Source organism: Acinonyx jubatus, chromosome A2 (genome assembly GCF_027475565.1).
Source record: "Acinonyx jubatus isolate Ajub_Pintada_27869175 chromosome A2, VMU_Ajub_asm_v1.0, whole genome shotgun sequence".
NCBI classification, from domain to species: domain Eukaryota; kingdom Metazoa; phylum Chordata; class Mammalia; order Carnivora; family Felidae; genus Acinonyx; species Acinonyx jubatus.
In genome coordinates this window covers 127913344-127935509 of record NC_069383.1, presented here as the reverse complement: position 1 = coordinate 127935509, position 22166 = coordinate 127913344, and the positions used below count along the sequence as shown (strand labels likewise).

Here is a 22166-nt window from a genome sequence, read left to right as displayed (position 1 = left end):
ACATAATACCACTCAGAATCTTGCCAAAGGGATCAAACATAAGCCTCTGGATCCAGCTGCCAATTTGTAGGAAATACAGAGGGCAGAGGAACACATGGACTGAGGATGCAATCAGCAAAATCAGACTCTTAGAAATTCTATAGCTCAAATGACCAGGTTCTTCAAAAGGTAAAGCGCAAAGAAAAGAATAGGGGGAGAAACTTGTGAGTGAAGAAACTTAAAAAACGTATCAACTTTAAAAAATGGGCAATATGAAACTACGGTGTCTAAGGATGCACACGTAGGTAACAAAATAATAAAGAAACAAAGGGAAGTGATTACTAAAAGTACAAGTTACTACGGCACCCGGCTGGTTCAGTCAGTAGAGAATGCAACTCTTGATCTCAAGATAGTTAGTTCAAGCCCCATGCTGGGCATGAAGCCCACTTAAAAATAAATAAAAGTATTGATTACTTGTGGAAGGGGTTTTAAGTGGGATAAGACACATGAGGTGGCTGGGTGGCTGGCAAAGTTCGACATCTTGACTTGAACAGATGTTACAAAGATACGCACCTTAAAACAAGTGACAAATATATACGTATAAATGAACGTTGTTGAGTACAAGGACCACGAGTTTCTTGTGCCTATTACAGTGTCAATTAATTAGAACTAAATAAAATTTAGTTTCTCAGTCATCCTAGTCAAATTTCAAGTGCTCAGTAGACAGTGACTACCTTTTAGGCAATGCAGAAATAGAACCCATTGTATAGAACCGTGTATGCGTGTGTGTGTGTGTGTGTATGCACACGCACACATGAGTTTGGATGGTTTTCTCTAACTGTATTTTCTTTATAATAAAAATTTTAAAGCGTGTGCCCCCAAAATATATTACACAACTGCACTTATTTGAATTTATCTCAAATACATGAATATTGGGGCTCATCTCTGAAGCAAAGGCAAAGGGCACACACCTTCTAGAAAAGAGATAAATAACATGAAATCAATTTTTGGCGTTATGTAGCAAGGACCCGACAAGTCCAACGGATCTGATCTGAAGTTACTGGAAAGTGATACAAGAAACTTTCATCTCAAGGACAATGTACTCGTGTCTAGAAAAGGTTAATAAGCTCCTCCTCACTATGCATTGATAACTGATCATTTCAATTATCATTAAACATTTATTAGACACTGGGAGCAGACAAGGCTGTGGCAAAAGAGGGCAGCAGAGTCCCTGCCAAATGGACACTCCAAACAAGTCACTTAAGATATGTAACCCAATTACACAAAAGGAGGACGAAGAAGCGCTCCTTCCCCCGAGCTGGAGATCCTTAGGTCAGACACATCATACCTCAGTACTATTGCTCACAGGGAGCAATAGAGCTCACAGGGAGGATGAAGGAGGAAGTTCCTTTGAAGAGATTCGAAGGAGGGATATGAAAGCGAAAAATAAAAGTGTGGCCAATGGAGTCGCAAAATGTTTTCAAGCGGAGCAAATGACTTAAGAGAAATGGAAGGGCTAGACGTGCGCACAGATCAAAGTGAGATCTACAGAGTATGTTACATAATAGAGCGAGGGCCTAAAAAGAAATAATTTAGAGGTCAAAACACAGAATTGCAGAGAACCAGTGTATAATAAAGGCAGGGTGTCCACTAATCCTCTCCAGTTGTTAGCAGGTCAAGGGTCAGTGCTATGGACGAGGATAATTATAAAGGAGGCATTCTGAATAAACGAGAGAAAAAGGAGGAAAGAAACATCGTAACGACAAAATGCCCTTCCAACGGAGTCTTCTTTCATTATCCAGGGACAATACCACTATTTTCGTTAACATCATGTCATGGATGCTAAAACATAGTAAGGAAAAATATAAGACCAGGGAACCCGAGATCCAGGGCAATGAAAAGGGCAGAGAGGTGCATTAACAGTTACAAGGTGTGGAAAATCAGCAACTTCAAGTTTCACTTTGTTTGGTTATACTGCAAGGTACCACACGCCAAAAAGCAGGTTAGCTTGGAGTCAAGCTAAAAGACGCCTATCTAGAAAGTGAGACCAGAATGAGTTACGGGCCGATTATAAGAAAGAGAAGAAAACCAAAAACCAACAGGACCCAACCTTCCCCTCGTATTCCAATCTGAGACTTTCAATCTCAGGAAAGTCCATCCTATGCTCGCTCGCGTCTGGATAGGATCCAAAGAGTCTGTACAAGCTCTCTCTTACATTTTATTCTATCAAGAAAGATTTGGCAACTGAAATCTATTATGATGTCAAAAGGTAGCTGACAACATAAAATGTATCCCGCTGAGCTGATGCCGCACACGGCTAAATTTACAACAACAGGAGTATCATAAAAATTATAAGAACTGCAAATTAACCACTGATTTCTAGTTCCCGGACATAAATAATGGTAAGGACCTGGACAACTTCCAAACATCTTTACCGCTGTTTAATTTGTCAAAATCTATCAAGAGCATTTCAACCACAGACCTGCCCTCCAAGGTACATTATCATTCCCAGGCTTAGATTAGCCTCGGTGGCAGCTGAAGTAAGAATGCATAATTACGAAGACTCCATCAGGATCCTTCTCTGGCTTTTGTAACTCCTCAATGTGTCAGTAACTCACTCTTTTTTTTAAGTACCATTCTTACTCTCAATTAGTTATTTAAGATCATTTAAAAATTTGGTTCTAATTTTGTGAGCTACGTCTGTGCGTTCAAAATTAGTCCCTCATTACAGCGTTACGGTTCCTACTGGGCTCAAATTAGCAAGATTTTCTGTTTACTTCCTATTTGTGAACCAGGAACACGAGTAGCAGTATGGGGCTCGAGTAGTTAGCTGACAGCTGTTGGGAAACCCAGCAGGTAGGGAGGTCACACTTTGGGGGGAAAAAAAATGACAATGACAATAATTCCTTTCTCAGAGAAGGTTAAGATGCAGGACTGCACGGCTTCCTCCACCAGTCATCAACTCTACAGACTATTTGGAGAGATGACAAGAGGAGAAAATGCCTTTAACATATATGTAAAATCACTTCTACAACACTGTATTTCATTTATAGTGAATTCAAAAGCAGGGCTTAATTATTTCATCACTCAATGATAAAAACCAAAACATGGTTAAGGATAATAAAATGGTGAAAGGAAGAGAGAAATCAAAGATAAATGCCTTTTTAAAATGTATTCAGGGAGGAATGATCTTTTATGTGTAAGTACATAAGCCTGGGGGTGGAGGGGTGTCTGTGCTGTGTGTCTATTACCCCACCCCCTGCTTTCCAACTGACATATGTCTAGAACAAATTTACAATGCCGCTGAAAAGAGAAAAATTAGATGTTTGGCCATAACATCGTTAGCAAAAACAATCAGTGAGCAGGATCACGGCCTAAGTAGAAGCTATATATGCATTTGTGCAGAAACTAGGCAGTTCTAACTCTCTGATTACAGCCCTAATACAATGAGTGTAGGGAGATGTTCGATAGATACTAAGTAAATCTAGCATACACTACTTGAGCCCAAATTGGTTTATTTCACATTTCTGTATTTGGGGGGAAAAGCAATTTCTGCATGACAGACGCACCTGGAGTTTGCCACGCGGCCTACACACAGAAAGGGCGGTAGAGTCATAGATGTAGAAACAACGAGAAAATTGCATTTTATTCTTATTTGCTAAAAAAGAAAATAAAAATAAAACGCCTGTTTTCCCCACGGAAGGTGTCTGTAATCAGTTAGTCCATGTCTACGCAGGGTAAGTGAAGGGTAGAGATGAAACAATGAATTATATCTGAGTCAGGCAAAGCCCCCAGTCACCAGATACTGAAGACATGTTGGTTTGGCCTCAACAGGACACCACTGGTCACTTACAATGACAAAATACATGAGATAAATAAGCCATCAATCCTTCATTTCTCTTTATGTGTGTAAAGGTGACCTAAATGCCTCCGTCAATGTCAGAGAGCTGCTCTCATTATAAAGCTAAGCTTTTTCATCAGTGTGGTATACTCTTTTAAACTCTAAAACTCAACGAAGTCCTGAAAGTAGGTAAGATAACAAGAGTACTCCTTTTTGGTCTCAAGAAAGTCTTTACCTAAAAACAGAGCCCCAAAATACATGAGGCAGAAACCAACAGGAAGGGAGGAATGGACAATTCAATGCAGTGGCTGGAAAATTCAATATCCCACTAACAATAATGTATAGAACTAGACAGAAGAACAATTAGGAAACAGAAGGCACGAATGATACGAAGAACCCAATAAACCTAGCAGACATCTGTAGAAAATCCCACCCAGCACCAGAATGTACACTCTTCCCAAGTGCACATGGGACATTCTCCAGGAGAGACCAGAAGCTAAACTGTAAAACAGACCCCAATACATTTAAAAGATGGCAATAACACAAAGTATCTTTTCCAATTACAAAGAAATGGAATTAGGGATCAGTATCAGAAAGAAGTTCGGAACATTCACAGATAGGTGGAAATCAAATACACTCCTAAATAACCAGCGGGTCTAAAAGAGAGTAGGAAATACTTCCAGACGAATGAAAATAATGATAAGATTTGTCAAAACTTAACGAGACACAGGTAAAGCATCGTTCGGAGGGAAATGTTTAACTGTAAACAATCACGTAAGAAAAGAAAAAAGGAGTTCAAATAAACAAAGTCTTAGTTTGAGTTCATCAACCAGTTAACAAATCCATGAATAGATCCTAGAGCTTCATGATACTGAGCAACTTCTACAACCATCATTTTTACTCAGTAAAGACAGAAGGTTGAAGTTGTGTTATAGAGAATTTCACGTTACTGATCCACGGGAGCTTTAGGGAGCTTCTCTTAACACTTTCCTAAGTGCGGGGCACCTTGGTCAGTTAAAGGTCCAACTCTTGATTTCAGCTCAGGTCATGAACTTGCAGTTAGTGAGACTGAACCCTGCATCGGACTCACCACTGACGGTGCGGAACCCACTTGGGACTCTCACTCTTCATCTCCCTCTGTCGTCTCTTGCTCTCTCTCAAAATAAATGAACTTAAAAAAGAAACTAAAAAAAAAAAATTTTCCTAAATGAGGAAACTGAGATAACAATCTAGCAGAAGACACACTTTAAAATTGAGGTTTCTGAGTCTGAATCTGGTAGGTTTTCTGATACACAAATAACTCGCTTGGTACATGTAAACTTTTCATGGCTTATCATATTTACATGGTGCAAACCAGTAAATGTTTGGCTCACTGTTAATGGTTTTCCTTAAAACGTATCCGTGTACATATCAGGAATTACAAAACTCCATCGTGAAACTGCTCAAAACCGTCAGACCACAGTCATTCAAGATAAATGATCACCAATCTCTCTACCAAGAACTGAACAGGCGATGGATGGGAAGGGGGAAGGACAGTGTGCAGGAGCACAATAAGGAAAACAAGAGAAGCAAGGATGAATTTCGGTTCCTAAAACTACATCAGGTTATGGCAGGCCACATGTTACCAGGGGCGTGAACTGAAACTAACCCTAGAAAGATAATGGAGCAGAGTTCATCTTCTTGGTGGTCAAGTGACCTAAGAAAGCAAAGCAGTACATGATATGGATTTCAAAGGCAACAGACCTTGACTCAAGGGTCAAATCTGCCATTTTTAAATTTAATTTTGAGAGGGACCTGGGTGGCTCAGTTGGTTAAGCGTCTGACTCTTGATCTTGGCTCAGGTCATGATCCCATAGTTCATGAGATCCAAGTCCCAAGTGGGGCTCTGTGCTGAGTGTGGAGCCTGCTTGGGATTCTCTCTCTCCCTCTCTGCCCCTCCCTGCCCATGCTCTTTCTCAAAATAAATAAATAAACTCCAAAACTGAAATTTAAATTTGAAAGAACTGTATAAACTTACAGAAACTTGCAAAAATAGTACAGAACCAAGAAACTGGCCTGGGTACATTACCGTGGACTACAGACCTTCCTTGGTTTTGTTTACTTTTTCTGTAACCCCGGGCAATTGAACATAGCTAACCTCTTTGGTCCTCAGTTCACTCATCTGAAACATCGTGGTAAGAGTGCCTACATTTCAAAGTATTTATAAGGATTCCATAAAACAGTGCTAGCATACTGCTTACAATAGTAGCTGTTATGCAGGAAGAACATGATAAATGGTCACATTATAACTATCGAACGAGGCTTTTGGAATTTGTAGGTCTACTTTTCCACTTTCTTTGGGGCCTTTCCTACTACCCACTAATACTGAGATGGCATCTGCCCATTTGATAGTCCGAGTGACCTCAAAGGACAAAAACACGAAAAAAAAACCAAAACAAAACAAAACCAGAATGTGTCCTACAGTAAGGATTCAAAGAATATCCACCTCAAAATTCTATTTGTGTGTGGACATACCCAGGTTTTTTTCTTTTTACTTCATTTATCTAACAGCAAAATGACTCAGTTACTACTGACAATGACAATGCCTTTTGACGTCTTTGGAGGAAAGAGGAGTGCACTAAAATAACCGAACCTTAAACCAACATCCAAGAAAAATCTGATACTTGAAATGGCTTTGCTTCTCCTCTTCTTTGGAGGGGTGGGGTAGGCTTTTAAATATATATATACACACACACACATATACACACACACAGATATGTATACATACAGGTTTTTAAAAAATATATATGTAATAAGTCTTTTATCTAATATAAGTTTTCAATAATAGATTATTTTTAATCACACAGATGGAACACAAGCCTGGATGTACCCCTGCTATACTTTCCAAACCTACTTATATCATCGCTCAAGGGCAGCAGTGCTCTTTAAGAGGCATGCTCTGTAACAGGTCTTAACCAACCAGACCTCTGTTTAGATGTGCCTTTTGTGCAGCCGAGAAAGAAGGGCACATACTAAGAGTCAGTTCCAGGCACCATCAAGGCTCTCCAATTTTGGGGCTATCCCATACTCCCATCAACTACTGATGTGAGCCCATCCAAGACGCCTCTGGCTTTGGCACCGCAGACATATGCCAGTACCCAGAATGCTCTAGGCCCTAACTCCTTCACAGCTACGTTTTAAGGACACAAGTGTTCAATTTATAATAGGGAAATTAGAACTTCGCTGAATTTTCCCCCAACATTGCCATTTCTAAACCTTGAGAATAGATGAATCAGAAACGTCAAAGATTTTTTTTTGTTCTTTTTCTTTCTTTTTTCTATTCGCTTTTCTTTTTTAGCAAATTAGCTGCATTTTCAAAATGTGCCACCCACAAACTGTGTGCAACATTGAAGTGTCTTCTCTGTTTCTATCAACAGTTAATTATTTGGAATCCATTAAAAGGACAAATAGTATGTCCACTAATCAACCAAACGGCTACAGTAGACGTCTTTGGTCCATTTTATTTTATTCTTATTCTTTTGGTTCATTTAACTCTGTAAACCTCTCTTCTATTCTCCTAAAGTCAGACCAAATGAGAATCACATTTTGATAGTTTCATCTCTGATTTCAGATTAGGGCAGGCATCTCAAACCAAGTCATCTCCAAGGAAATCACTTAGTGTTAACTAAGATCATGGGAAAATAATTTAACACAGAACTGGATCTATTCCAACTACCACATGTATCAATTAACCAACCTATCAAACTTGGTTCCCACTCCCAAGATTTATTTTGAATGGAATCAAACACTTGGGGACACGGGGAAGCAGCTTATTTTTTATTTTTTGTAAGCTACACCCAAATGATCAAAACCTGCCTTCTCACCTGAATTAAAAAGATGTCTTTAACTTTGTGGGTCACTGTCCCCTGTCCAGTTCTAGCTCCCTCTTTTTCAGTCTGAACATATGTTTTCCTTAAAATTACTTCTTTTTTCCTACCCCAGTGTTATGCAAGATCCCTGCTTATTTTGGCAATAGAAACAAAATAAGAAGAGCCACCCAGAGTTCTCCATTCCAAAGGGAGGAACTTCCCAAGAAAAGCAAGGTTTTGCTGTTGTATTTCCTTTCAGCACTGCTGAAGAGCAAGCTGCATTCTCCAGCATGGAAATTCAGCACAGAGAGGGGAGCTGCTCTTGAAATACCTATGAGAACCATGAATTTCAAATGTAGGCAGGGACTACTGGAATGTTCATGATCAATGAGTGTTTGTAAAAAACAGGAATATACATATATATATGTACATATATATACACACACACATATATGTGTATGTGTGTGTGTGTATATATATATATATATATATATATATATATATATAACACACGCGTGCACAAATACACACACACAGATACAGAGAGTAAGGCACTTAAGTAGGCCTAATAGGCAATAAGAAAAGGCGCTTTTCAAACACAAAATATAAGGAAAGGAGATGCCTCTTCTTTCAGAGATAACCCAGAAAAAAACAAACTCTCCTATCAAGAAGTGAACCTTGACTTCATTTCCAAGAGCAAAATCCTCACTAAAATGGCCATTGAGCCAAGGGGAAAGCTTTTAAAATGAAGGGGCTGACGGGCTTCTACAAGAAAAACAAAGAGGGGCTTGCATACAGAATACACGTTTCGATGAGGAGGGGTGAACGCCAAAAACAGTATAAGAATTAAGCGCTCACATAATAGATCACTGTGAGCAGAGCTCTCCCGCAGATGTCGGAGTGAGTGAGCTAAGCCTCACACTTGGAACGGTTGTATGACTGGAGCCATGATATATAAAGTAAGACCCAAGCGCCAAAGGTTTGATTTAGCCAAGCAAACGTGGCTGTTTTTCTTGGGTGGAAGAGGCATTTTTTTCACCGAGCAAAGAATTACGGTAAACATCTGCTAACCATGACCACAGAATGGGTGGTTGTTTTCATCCAAGGTCATTTTAAAGGAATAAATGTAATTAATAAAACCACACAGTAATAGTACCCAACCGTCCAATAAGTCTGCTCGCTTCTACTCATGGGCCTATTTATTAAAGAAGCCATCAACAAAGTTTCACGATGTTGCCATATATACTTCTTGGGAACCACTGGTGTGGCGTAAGCAATCTACCTCAACGGATGCTTGAAAATACAAGCGTGTGCCACTTCTTAACTCATCCCTTAGGCAGATGTCTCGCTGTGGGTTCTCCTGCTCTATTGGCCAAGACTTTATTATAGTACACATACCGTTTAGGTAACTAAAATTCCATTAAAAAAAATACAAATTAAGGTTCTAATGGCTTTACTTCACACATAAAAGTACAAGAGTGCATCTCTCTGTCAAGTTCTCCCTCTTGAAAATGAGTATAAGAATTCATATAATCCAAAATGGTTTCAGTTTTGAAAAATTCCTTATTTGGTTCGTTCTTGTGGAAGGAATGGGGAGGTAGGGAAACTCGTGGAAAACTGAATTATTCAGGCTGACTGTCGCTCAAATCTGTCAAATTAGAGCTCAAAACATCACTTTACCTTTGAACAACCAGCCAGAAGCCCCTCTGCAAAAGAAGAGTCATCTATGATTATTATTAAATGTTCCCAATTAGGAGAATATCATCAAATTCATAAAACACCAACTTCCATTCTGAGGTAAGTGAACTTCTCTACCTACAACACCAGCAAGGTCTTCTCGATTTAGAAAAGGCAGTTTTGCCTAAACCACTACCACTGAGAGAATACAGCTCAAGAACTAATAAGCTTTCCTGTTTCTAACCCTCTGCTGAGATCGATATGATCGATCGACAAAATACTAAGTTCAATGAACTTCAAAAATATTTTCTCTCTTTGGTTTCCCTATGTCCCCTGGAACTAGATGCAGAAATTCCTAAAGGTCAGACTTCAGCAATCTTATGGAAAAAATAAATATTAAATTTATCAACTCCATGTTTTCCAATGATTACAACAGACCACGGGGTCCGGGAGGCTGTCAGCTTTTCCAACCACCAATCTTCAACATAACTATTAAACACCTCCTAGGTGCCAGTTACTAAGTGGTGTGTGTGTACACGTGTGTGTGTGTGTGTGTGTGTGCGCGCGCGCACATGCATACACAGGGATATGTGTGCAGAGCAGGGAGGGGGTGAAGGGTGAGTTGCTATCTACCGAATGCTACTACTGGTATCTGACAGAATCTTGAAGGGTAATAATGAACATACATTTCAGAGTCTGTTGAACTTGGAAAATTATGGTGTTCATCTTCTCATCTGCCATGTGTTTCTCATGTGCTAAGGAAGGAATGAAGAGCGAAAGAGATGGAGAAAGCGAGTGAGATTTTGACACCTCAATGGGTCTCAGTGACGATGAATCCTAAGACAAGTAGGAAAGGGACTACAAAGACCCAATCCTATTCAGTAAGTGTCAATGCCTTCAATGGTGAAAGAGAGCAAGCCTCATTGTAACCCCCAACTCCCCTCAATACAGTCAAGATTCATTTCTACAATTAAGTCCAGCATCAGAGGCCACTGTGGTCAGAATTGGAATGTAACCATGTGCCACTACACTAACCTATGCATAAGTGAAAATGCAGGGCATCCATCATATTCTTATAACAGGGGGATTAAATGAGCAGTAATTCTTAAGCTTTAAAAGAAAATTCCAAGCTTTTAAGTATATCCCTGGTGCAAGGGAATATGACAAATGTCATAATAAAAAAATAACTTCGTGGAAGGAAATAATTCTTTACCCCTTTTACATTTTCCCTGTGAAATGCACCATTTTAACCGAATGCATTACAACATACTTATCCATAAATGTAAATTTGTTTTGATAAAATGACGACGAGCCTTTTAATCCAAATTGCACAGTGATGCTTCTACAACTGATCTGTTATAACTTAGTAATCAGAGTTAACAGACTGCCTAATTAACCAAGTCATCATTTGCCAAGATCCAAATATGGGATGAATTGTGGGCCAAGGAGAAAATATGATGGACATGAAAATTATTAATTCAGGGAAGCATTCAAAGCATGTGGAGTTAAAGTTCTTTGCTAAATCTCACCATCTTTAATATCCTTAATTTTTATAACATAAGTTACACGTGCAAATAAAAAATATATTACAAGGTATACAGGAGAACATTTTTAAATCAACTGGTTATTAGTTAGCGGTATAATTACCTTTTAAAGCCTCTGACAACCCAGGAGGTAAAAATCATAGAGGTTTTCTGATAATAACAAATAACACACACTGAGTACTTACGACGTGCCAACATCCTATTCAGTGTATTATAGGGACCAAGATGTTTATTCTGTACATGAACCCTCATCCTTTGGAAGGTACTATTTTCGTCTTTAGATACCAGACGTGAAAACTGAGGTTCCAAAGTTTTTTTGCTCAGCAGAATGTATGAATAAACAAACAGTACCCACTCCTGTCGAGAGTCTTAGGGAAGTGCTATTAAGAATTCTACAGTTTTACTGACCAAAACTTTACCCATGGACTCTTTATCCATTCATTTATTACACACTTAGGAGGAGAAAGGAGATCGGGGGTAACTTAAGAGGCCAAGTGGGTGACCTGTACAGAAATACTGCACATCATCAGTTTTCTGTCCCCATTGCTAACATATTAATATGTCCTAAAAGATGTATAGTTCAACGGGACTTCGATATTGTGTAAGCCAAATTACCTAGATAATTCAAATCTAAGTCCACATATAAGGTTTAATCCTAAAAGGGATGGGAAATCCACCAGTCTGACCATTTTTTCCTTAGCCACTTGAAAACTCCTACTCATTTTTGAGGACCCAGCCAGGTCTCACTGTTTCTGGGAGGACTTCCAATTTCCCTCCCCCCACCCTCCTCCTCAACCACATGCACAAAATCCAGAAGTATTCTTGCAGCCCCTGTATCACTGTATTATAATTGACCTTTCTGTCTACTTTTCAGATAGAAGTATACTGAAATCAAGGATCTTGCGTTAGGATGTAGAAGAGTGAAAGATGGCACACGGATGGCTGACCACAGGGACAGACAGGAGGAACACAGCAATGAATGAACTCCAGGCTCCCTGGAGGATAGATGCATGGTAGTATTTCTGAGGCAATGCCTACCTGCAAGGTAGCGAATCCCATTGGAGATGGCCAGATATTGGGCAGATAACTTTATGGGGAAATTTTCCTGTGATATTCAATCATGCATCACTGGGTTAGGTGATATTTAAAGTTCCTTCCAACCCAATAATCCTATGTATTCACTATGCCTCGAGCGCAGTGCCTTACAAGACACATATGCACAATCTATCTTCCCAGAATTCTAACCCCTTGTTCTGAAACCAGTACCCCTTCACCCGCTTTCCACTGCTTGTGTAAGACGAACGCCATCCATGACTCTTGAGAGAAGCATGTGACCCACTCAAGGCCAAGTATATCTTCACACTACCCCCCCCCCCCCTTATCTCTGCTTCAGTCCCGGACACTGCTGCAGTGATAGGCATATGGCACACACTGAACCAGAGAACCAGGAAGATCCAAATTCTATGGCAGCTACTACAACTCATACGAAAAAATTCCCTTCTGCTGGAGTTGCTATGAAAACAGATTCATGAATGGTTATCATGTATACCACACGTTGGTAAACACCTACAGGAATGAATCCAAGCAGAGCGGAGCATAGCCAAGAGACTGAGACAAGACTTAACAGCAAGATCTGAACTCCTTGGTCCAGATGTCCAGAAGCTATTTCCACCATCTGACTTTTCAGCATCATGAGCCAATTAATTCCCCTTCATACCTAACGCTACTCAACAACTAACCAGAGAGACCCAACAAATGGTGGGTTCGGTATTTGAAGGCACAGACACATTACAAATGATCGGCTGTTTGTGTTAACAAGGGGACATTGATCCTTCCAACTCCGTTAGTAAAACTGTCTTATTTGTGTCACTTGCAACAGGATTTTACATTTTTTTCAAGCCTAGTATTTTACTGTATGTTTGCAAAACCCTAATATTTTTATTTTTGAAGGTCTAAGTCCTTGGCATACATCCTATAAATCTGTAATTCTACCGATCAAGTAACCAAAGACCTTCTAACTTTGTTAGCCAGTGTTAACCTCTAAGTAGCCCAGCGCTTCACCCTGGTAAATAAAAAGCCATCCGTGAACGTATCCCAAGAAGAAAAGGGACGTTCTGAACCGCTTGCTGGGAGAACACCCCAGGTACAGGACTGCTACTCTGGGAAGGAGACCCTCTTGCTTGCCACACTTTTTCACACAGGTGATTGAGCGGAACAAATCAATTGTTGGGTGGTCAGAGGCTAATAAGAAATAAAACGAGGGCTACGAAGATGAGGTTAATTAGAATAATGTACCAGAGAAAAAGGACTCAAAGATCTAGAGAAAATGTCTTAACAGGCACATCCAACTGGAGATAGAAGAATGCCAATTAAGTGGCTGTCCTTGTTCTGAATCGCATTGGGACATACTTTTATTTCCCACAGCTCTTGTACCGGCAAAAAGACTTAAATCATGTGAAAAAACTTAGTAACATCAAACAGGGCCTGTTAGGTGGCACTGAAGTCTAGAGGCTCAACAAACCGTGTATGAACTGTCCCAGAATGGAAAATACGTGCTAAGATAACCAGTGCCTGCAAACCTACACCGAAGGAGAATGTCTACACGATAAGACCACAGACCAGGGCAGTTAGGAGCCAAGGCACCAGAGGCACAGTGCCGGGGTTCAAATCCCAGCTCTCCTGATAAGCAAAGAAGTCTGCGTGAGTCATTTGACCTCACCGTGCCTCCGTTTTCTCTGGAAGACAGCGTTTTAGAATCATACCTCTCTCACGGAGTTTTTGTGAGTTAACACATACGTGCTCAGAATCACGTGGGGCACACAGTAAATTCTCAGTAAAAGTAGTATTAGAGAACAGACTTTCTACCAACTGGAGTTATTCTCTCTAACAACCGCCGTTTACTGCAATTCCTCAACATTAGGTTTTTCTCGAGTTCGGAAAATGCTCCTTTTACCTCCCGTTCCCCTTCAAGGGAGAAAGAGGAAACCATGCAAAGCAGGGATAGGTGATAACGTGAACTCCAAGTTCTTCCAGGCAGATAAACCTATATAAAGCCAAGAAGTCCTAAGCACGGTGTATTCTAGGAGTAGAATTTCAGCAAACTGCCATGTTTAGGAAATGGGCCAGGACTGGAAGAACGGATCTGTGTCGCCGTTGATGAACGATCTGGGATAGATATGGACAGAGGCGAGGCACGGCCTCTGCTGATGAGAACGTCTATGTTTACTGACAGTCTGAAGAGTTAGCAGCAAGAAATTCCACCCTGGACGCATCCTCAGCAGCCTCCCCTAACGTGGCACTGAGAGGCCGCCACACCAGACCGCACCCAGACATGCAGTGACGTCTCATTAGAGCAAAAGCCCTTAGAAAGCTCCTAATCTCGCCCACTGATACTCAGGCACCCGGGTATTAAAACCCAAGCAGCACGAGAGCTGATCCCCGCGGCCAAGCCTCTTGTGCCAATGGCACAAATCAAGTCTCACCTTATGCTGATCAGCTTCCCCCTTTGTGATTCGTGTTTTAGTTTCTGACATGGTATTGGGAGACAGGGGTGTGCCGCTGGTTTTCGAGACGTGAGAAAGCTGGGTCTCCCCCCTCCGTCATGAGCCTGATAGAAGTTTTTCCTGAACCATCTTCCTGGGCTCCAACTGAAGGTTAGCGTTTGCTTTGCTAAAAAGGATATGAGGAACCCAACTGGATGCCTTCGACTGTATTTTAATTGCGTTCTTTTCTTGTCAGAAGTCGGAAGGGTATATGTTCCAAGTGAAAATAGAAGTAATGGCTCTTTTAATTTCTCAGATAACCCTGGCCACTCCATAAATCACGTAAGTAAGAGTATGGAATGGCATATATTTTACCCTTTACCTTTTACCACCAGAAAAGGTGATGGGATACAGAGAGAGATCTGCTTCAGCTTTCCTACAGCAGATGCACAGAGCAACAGGGCAATAACTGGCCACCTTCCTCAGTGGCAGAAGAAATCAGAGCAAACAACGGAAGATACGCATATCCAGTTCCTTCCAATTGCTACAGACCGGAGTTTTCCTTCAAAAAAGCAGCACGTGAATTTTCAGGGCAGATGCATGAAGTGTGTAACTTGTTAAAAGTTAGTGTCTACAGGATATTTGCGATGTAATCTATCATGAGACAGGAGATCAAACCAGCCCTGATTAATTTAAGGACAAAACATATATATCCCCAACCCACAGTCTTTAGCACCGTGAACTCCAAACTTCTTTTCTTTTTCTTTTTCTTTTTTTAATGTTTATTTACTCTTGAGAGAAAGAGACAGAGAGAGAGACAGAGGCGTGAGAGGGGGAGGGGCGGGGAGAGGGAGACACAGAATCTCAAGGAGGCTCCAGGCTCTGAGCTGCCAGCCCAGAGCCTGACGAGGGGCCCAAACTCACAGACCAGGAGATCACGACCTGAGCCGAAGTCACACGCCAACTGACTGAGCCACCCAGGCGCCCCTTTAATTACTTTTTCTTTTTTAACTAGGCTCCACGCCCACTGTGGGACTTGAATTCACGACCCTGAGACCTGGAGTTGCATGCCCCACTGACTGAGCCAGCCAGGCGCCCCATGACTCCAAATTTCTAAGGTTTTGTGGATGTAGGTCAAGCTCCAAACCTGATCCTTCTAGGCGTTTGAGGTTTATAACTTGAATTGCCTGAAACTTGCCACAACCATCCGAAAGTCAACGTGTCAACAGCCTATATAAAACAGATCATCCCTCTTAAGCTCATTTTGTCCTTTTGGTTTTAAAGTCAATTCAGTGCATAGAACATGAGCAAATTAATAGGGAATTGAAGCTCTTCACCATCTTTACCAATTTTTTTTTAATACCGCAAGAAAGTGCAATCTGAGTTTGTCACTGTACCTCCCAAAACCCTTTGCTGTTCTTTCTACACCAACAGCATCATTACTGTTCCAGACTCTGTGCAAAGCGCTGTACAGGTATCATCTCATTTAATCCTTGCAATAATACTAGGAAGTAGGTAATGCTATTACCCCGGGTCAGATAAGTGAGAGGCCAGAAAGAGGAAGAGAAAGTAATTTGTTCAAGGTCAAAGAGCCAGTGAACCAGGGTGCTGGGATTTGATCTTAGAATCCAATGTCCTTAATTAACCTGTACCACCCACAATACGCTTTAGGCCCAAATGGCAAATGATTCTGTCTTCACAGGGAAGATGATGTATAACCCTTTCTGCATGGGACACACGGAGGATCAACGACTTGTTTCGTAGAGAGTGGAAACCTTCCAGAGAAAACCCAAGGGCAGTATTCTATTCCTACAATAAAGGTGATGTGTGTGGTTTTATTTCTTCTCTTCCTCTCTCACCCAGATGCGGTCCTCTTAGGTATCATGAAAATACAGAAATTCACAGGGAAATCCCCAAATGGGCTCTATTTCAACAACTGCTAACTGCGAGCATGTCTACCATACGCTGGATACTGTCAGCAGCCAAAGAGACATGCTGAATCGGGCAGACCTGCCCTGAGCACATCACCTGGCAAACAGGTAGATGCAGAAAACACAAGAGGCTTGGAGCGAGGACAGGAAGAAGGGGCAGGAGGGAAATCTTTAATGTGAGTGTTCTGGGCAGACCTCTCCAAGAAGTTGACGTGTGAACTGGGCAATAAGGAATGAGAGAGTGAGCGTGTGAAACACAGGGAGTGTTCCAGGTAGAGAATACCACAGCACAGAGACAACGGAGATTTGAGGGCATCTGAGCATGGCAATGGTGCCTAAATGAAATATTTGAGACCATATAGCAAAAGCTCAAGGGTGTCGAGAGTCTCTTGAACAGGGAATATCTTCGAGCCACTATTTCCAGAACATCAAGTGCTGCTCAACAAACAGCCATCACTGAGACACCGGGGTGGCTCGGTCGGTTAAGCGTCTGACTTCGGCTCGGGTCATGATCTCATAGTTCACGGGTTTGAGCCCCATGCCGGGCTCTGTGCTGACAGCTCAGAGCCTGGAGCCTGTCTCAGATTCTGTGTCTCCCTCTCTCTCTCTGCCTCTCCCCCACTCACACATGGTCTCTCTCTCTCTCAAAAATATATAAGACATTAAAGAAAAAAAAACAGCCACCATCAACTAGGTACCACCAATTCTCAATCTCTGGGACACACTGCCAGTGGGGCCATCCATGGACACAGCTGCAGTCCGTGACGCAGTCATGCAGCAGCTTTGGTAAGGAGCTGACACTGTTCTTTGAGGGCTGTTCCCAAGAAGATCTGTGGGGGACCAGGGCCTGCCCTGCAGACTCAGCAAGGAGGCAGGGCCCGGGATGAAACAGGGCAAGATCGGCATCGTGTAGGATCAGCCTGCATGAGTGAAACCCTACAGAGTTTCAGATTATCATCAGCAATACCAACTTGAAAGCAGTTAGCGAATTCTGCTTGCTAGGCAGGCCCACTGTCTGAGTAAGTAAAAAACGGAATAGAAAAAGAATTGCACGCCTCTCAGGGGAAATCGTCAAAAAGGGACCCAGAGATCTAAGTTCTGTTAGCAGGCCAGTCCAACAGCATGCATGGCTGCAGGGCCCTTGAAGACAGGCATCAAAGCCGGCTCCCAAGGCTCGACTTAAACTTGTAAGAGAAAACTGGGTTAGAAGCAATGGATTGTGAAATACATACTGTCCACAGGTAAGACGATGACCAATGAACCAGGCACACGACAGTAAAAACTGTTCAAAGATCGGGATTTCTACCACATCACCCGGGCTGTGTAGCACAATGCTGGCATTTATGACCCATCAGGATCTGTGCTAAGCTCTGTAGAAGCATCACCTCACTAGATTTTCACAGGAAGCTCGTTCCCGGTTTTATCCCCAACTCCCAGATGAGGAGGCGGGGGCGCAGAGATGTTAAGTAACTCGCTCAACATCATTCAGTCACTCAGTAAACGCAAAAGGTGGCATTCAGTTCTAGGCTGATCTAAACTTCAAAGCAGACCACCACACTGCTCTCCTACGTCCATAAACGGCATTCAATAATGTTTGTGAATGCATCAACCACCGTGATTCAGGAGAATCTGTCACAGGCTGGTCCAGGCAGAGACTACAGAATGAAGTATGAGAAAGTCTCATTCTACTTATTCTATGAGATACAACTTTTTCTACAATTTTTTGAAATCTTTATTTATTTTTGAGAGAGAGACAGAGTGTGAGCAGGGGAGGAGCAGAGAGAGAGGGAGACACAGAATCCGAAGCAGGCTCCAGGCTCTGAGCTGTCAGCAGAGAGCCCGACGCGGGGCTCGAACTCAGGAACCGTGAGATCATAACCTGAGCCGCAGTCGGATGCTGAACCGACTGAGCCACCCAGGTGCCCCAGGGATACAACTTTTCATATGAATAACATACAGGCCAATCTGAATTAGAAAAATTGGACAGGGGTGACTTACTTGTCTTCCCCATTATCCTAGGTAAGTATTCAGTAGAGATGGGGGGGCCAGCAAATCACAGAGATACAGAGTGGACAGCACTGTCCCTTCTTTGAGGGACAGTGCAGCCATCGGCAACATCCCCTGCAGACAATGGCATGATGAGAACTGGAATGTAAGCTTCTATGTCACTAGCACCTCAGGCTTGTACTCAAGCTTTGACAGAAGCTTATATCCAAAGGACACAAAATTCATTACAAAATTCTTGAGTTTAAATTTTGGTTGATAGCTCTCTTGGGAAAGAAATCCATTTCTCAGATTTGCCACGGCACTTTCAGTAAGAATATTATGGCCCTAAAATATTTACTGGGGTATGTATCTCCAGTGAGAATCATATAAGCTTAAATTCAAACATGTAAAATTCAAATTAGAGATTATACACACAAGTCAATGGATGACAGAAGACATTCACCGAAAAGAAACAAAAATTAAACCTGTAAGAAAAATTCACATTGTGGGTTTGTAGAAGTAATTACAATTGTGGTTCAGTAAGCAATGACCTTTTTCTTCCTTACTAGGAGAACAGGGAATTTATCTGGACATCAAATTTCTCAAGTCTAAGGATACACTTCCCTTATGTCCTTAATGTTAGGGGTTGTTAAAAGGCTTAAGTGGAAGTCATTAAGACTTCATGGAAAATTGTGTAAAGAGGCCTGCTTCAGCGGAGAGGCTAATTTTCTCATTCCTTGCATTTCTGCCTCTCTTCAGGATGTAGAGGCAATGGCTGGAAAGCCAGCAGCCATCATGTGAGCTTGAAAACAAAACAACCCTTGAACAGGCAGGCGGAGCAGAAAGACAGACAGCACTAACTGCTCTCCTCCAGATACCTTTTATCAGACGGAATACGCAATAACGTTTTTAAACTTAGATGCATCTCTGCTACTAGAAAACAATTCTTAAATGGTATGATGATATGAAAACATGTCTGAAGACGATCCCGTTTTTCCTCTCAGGAAAAAAATGAGAAAATTCATGAATTGGAATTGTGATTCACCAAGCTGTTTAAGTATGACTTTCCCTCTTAATTACAACCACGAGTCCAGGAAGCATATTTGCCGAACCAGTCTCTATGTTGTGACATGCAACACTTGTGAAATTCAAACATAGCTGGAGACATCCAAAGCATTATTGTTTATTAAGGACCTTATTAAAGGTGGAAGATCTTAAACCACTTTCAGAATCCGATGATTAAAAGAAATTTAATCGTTGTTCATTGGCATTTGATCTTTAGCCTGCCATAATCTACCCATAGATCCCTTCATCCATATTTGATACTCAAGAGACATTTCAACAGCTTGTCCATCAACTGCAGAGGGGAAGGAACGTACAGAAAAACCACATTACTTAGAAAATAAAAGAGCTTTCCCCCACACTCATTTAGCTCATGAAAGCCCAATATGATTAAAAGGGTGAAGAAGGCAGACTCCACTACGTGAACCAGAATGACTGTAGAGAGCCATCCATTATATTTGTAAGGAGTTTCGAAATTTTCAAAGTGCTTTCATATACATTATATCTTGTTTCATCCTTAAAACTACACCCTGTGTGGTAGGAAGGGCAGGTGTTTTTTTTTATTATTATTATTCTCGTTTCTTCTTGATAAAGGGTTTGCTCGAGATCAGAGGAACCGCTACCCAGGGAGGTATCCTCCCTACCTTTTTTGATGCTTAGGCGAGGGGTCAGCAAACTACGGCCTTTGGGCCAAATATGGCCCAGTGGCTGTTTCTGGAAACAGTTTCACTGAACCAGTCAAACCCACTTGTGTACATACTGTGCATGGATGATTGGGATGGCACATCGGGAGAGTTGACCACAAAGTTGCAACAGCGACTGTGTGGCCCACGAGGCTGCCAATGCTTATCATCTGGCTGTTTTAGAGACAAAATCTGCACTCCCTGTATCCGATCACCTTTCCACGAATATGATCCAGGTTACAGATCCTACTCTTGTAAGCCAGAAAGCTAGCCTGGAGGACAACAAACTTATTATTGCTGGCTGTAGAATTCCGGCTTAATAATGACTCATTCCATTACCTTCTGAGAAATTACCACACGTTCTACGGGGCCGCCTGCAAAGATGGACCCCAGTTCTTAAGCGGGATGCAACAGTAGTAATGTTTGCCACTTACCCTGAGCTTCTAACGAGTCTCACAGCCATAAAAAGCTGGGGGGGGGGTCACTGGTTGGAGGCAGGCATAATGCCACAGGACTGCAACACACGGAGGGACACTGAAAGCAGAGAGAAGAGGAGAGGTTTGACTGAAGAGTCCCAATTTCTTTTTTAATGTGTATTTGTTTTTGAGAGAGGGAGGGAGAGACAGAGCATGAGCAGGGGAGGGGCACAGAGAGAGGGAGACACAGAATCCGAAGCAGGCTCCAGGCTCCGAGCTGTCAGCACAGAGACCTACGCGGGGCTTGAACTCACGAACAGTGAGGTCATGACCTGAGCTGAAATCTGACGCCGAACCTACTGAGCCACCCAGGTGCCCCGATTGTGATGCTTCAAAAGCCAGGCATTCACAGGAGCCTCGGGTATTCCTTGAGGACACGCAACTTTAACATCCAATATGCGGTCACGTATCTAAGCGTCTATTTTACCTTTCCCCTTACAGAATCGGCGTTTCATTTGCTCATATGCTGAATTCAGTATCAGAGAACACAGGAGAAGGAAGCAAAATGGTATGCAGCTGGGGAAACTGTCACCTGTGAAGGCACTGACATTTACTTACAAGGAAGGGTTCCTCTAACGCCCGTCCTCTTTCATTGTTTAGGATAAATTCTCATAATGAGCGCGTTAACCTATCCTGAGAAACAAGGGCCAGGTAGATCCCTGAGTCCAAATGTGGATTCTGCCTTGGGTTTGAGTCTTTCAGTCTCTCCCAATGCATCTAAGCAGAAACGGCAAGTGGAAATAAATATATGTGGGCACACATGCACACAAGCACCCTGTTTAGGAAAACAAACAAAAAAAAGGACAAGCTATCTCGCCTGGCAGCCAAACACCAAACCTTACTTGCCGCAGCTCATGGCTCTTTTTCCAGCTGCATTTCAAATGCACAACAGGGAGGCCGTGACACGGCCTCCTCATGGCAACAGCCAGCCTGTGTATGTGCACACGGGTGGAGGCTGTGAGCTTTCACGGCTTGGTGAGGTTATCAGTAGAACGTTGACCGAGTCCAATTCCAAGGAAGCTGAAATCGCTGACAGGTAAGTCAACTCATCCTCAAGCAGTTTCAGAGAGATTTTATGAATAGCAGCCGGTAGCAAGGTTTTGCACGCCAGGCCTTTTCTGCATAGATCCTGGGGACGATAATGCCACCTATGCAGCCCTCAAGGTGACAGGAGCCACCGTAACACGGGGGACCGGAACTCCAGAATGAGTAGAAAGCCTGAGATCCGCCGCGTGCACGTGTGCCGTTCTCTCCCAACAGCCAACTCAGACAAAAATCCACGAGCGACACGTCTTCTAAGTCTCATCAGAGAAGTTGAAACTGAAAAGGAGGTGTATGAAGTTCTCGTGATTTGAATAGTCACGTCGTAGCTCCGGAAACTATGTGGGCTGTCTGTCTACCAGAGCTCGGAAGAGGGTTAAGGGCTGGTGTTCTCAGTGAGCGCCTCTTCTTGGTAAGAGATGAACTCAGGCCAGATGGGTCCACGTGACGTGTCCTAGGTATGCACTGCCTACGTGAGTGTAAACCGTTTGCCAAATGTATCACGGCTTAAGCATCTTCCTTCTTCGATGAATTGAACATGCTGCGTTAGCAACCTCGCTCTTCAACGAGGCAGCTTAAGTGCAGGGTAAGAACGCATCAAAAATATTTTTAAAGA

At 42.2% G+C, this 22166-nt stretch overlaps 1 protein-coding gene across 10 annotated transcripts in view; it reads right to left on the bottom strand.

Moving 5' to 3' along the window:
- Positions 1-22166, bottom strand: part of FOXP1 (forkhead box P1) — a 591936-nt gene that overhangs the window by 364037 nt on the left and 205733 nt on the right. For 6 of the 10 annotated variants that reach the window (XM_027042474.2, XM_027042472.2, XM_053219064.1 and 3 more), the window contains exon 1: positions 20468-20573. The exons of 1 other annotated variant lie outside the window; for it this stretch is intronic. The gene's annotated coding sequence lies outside the window, so the exon portion shown is untranslated. Of the gene's footprint in view, positions 1-20467; positions 20574-22166 lie in introns of those variants that run through there. 3 more of the 10 variants (XM_027042471.2, XM_053219069.1, XM_053219060.1) reach the window with 1 other exon arrangement.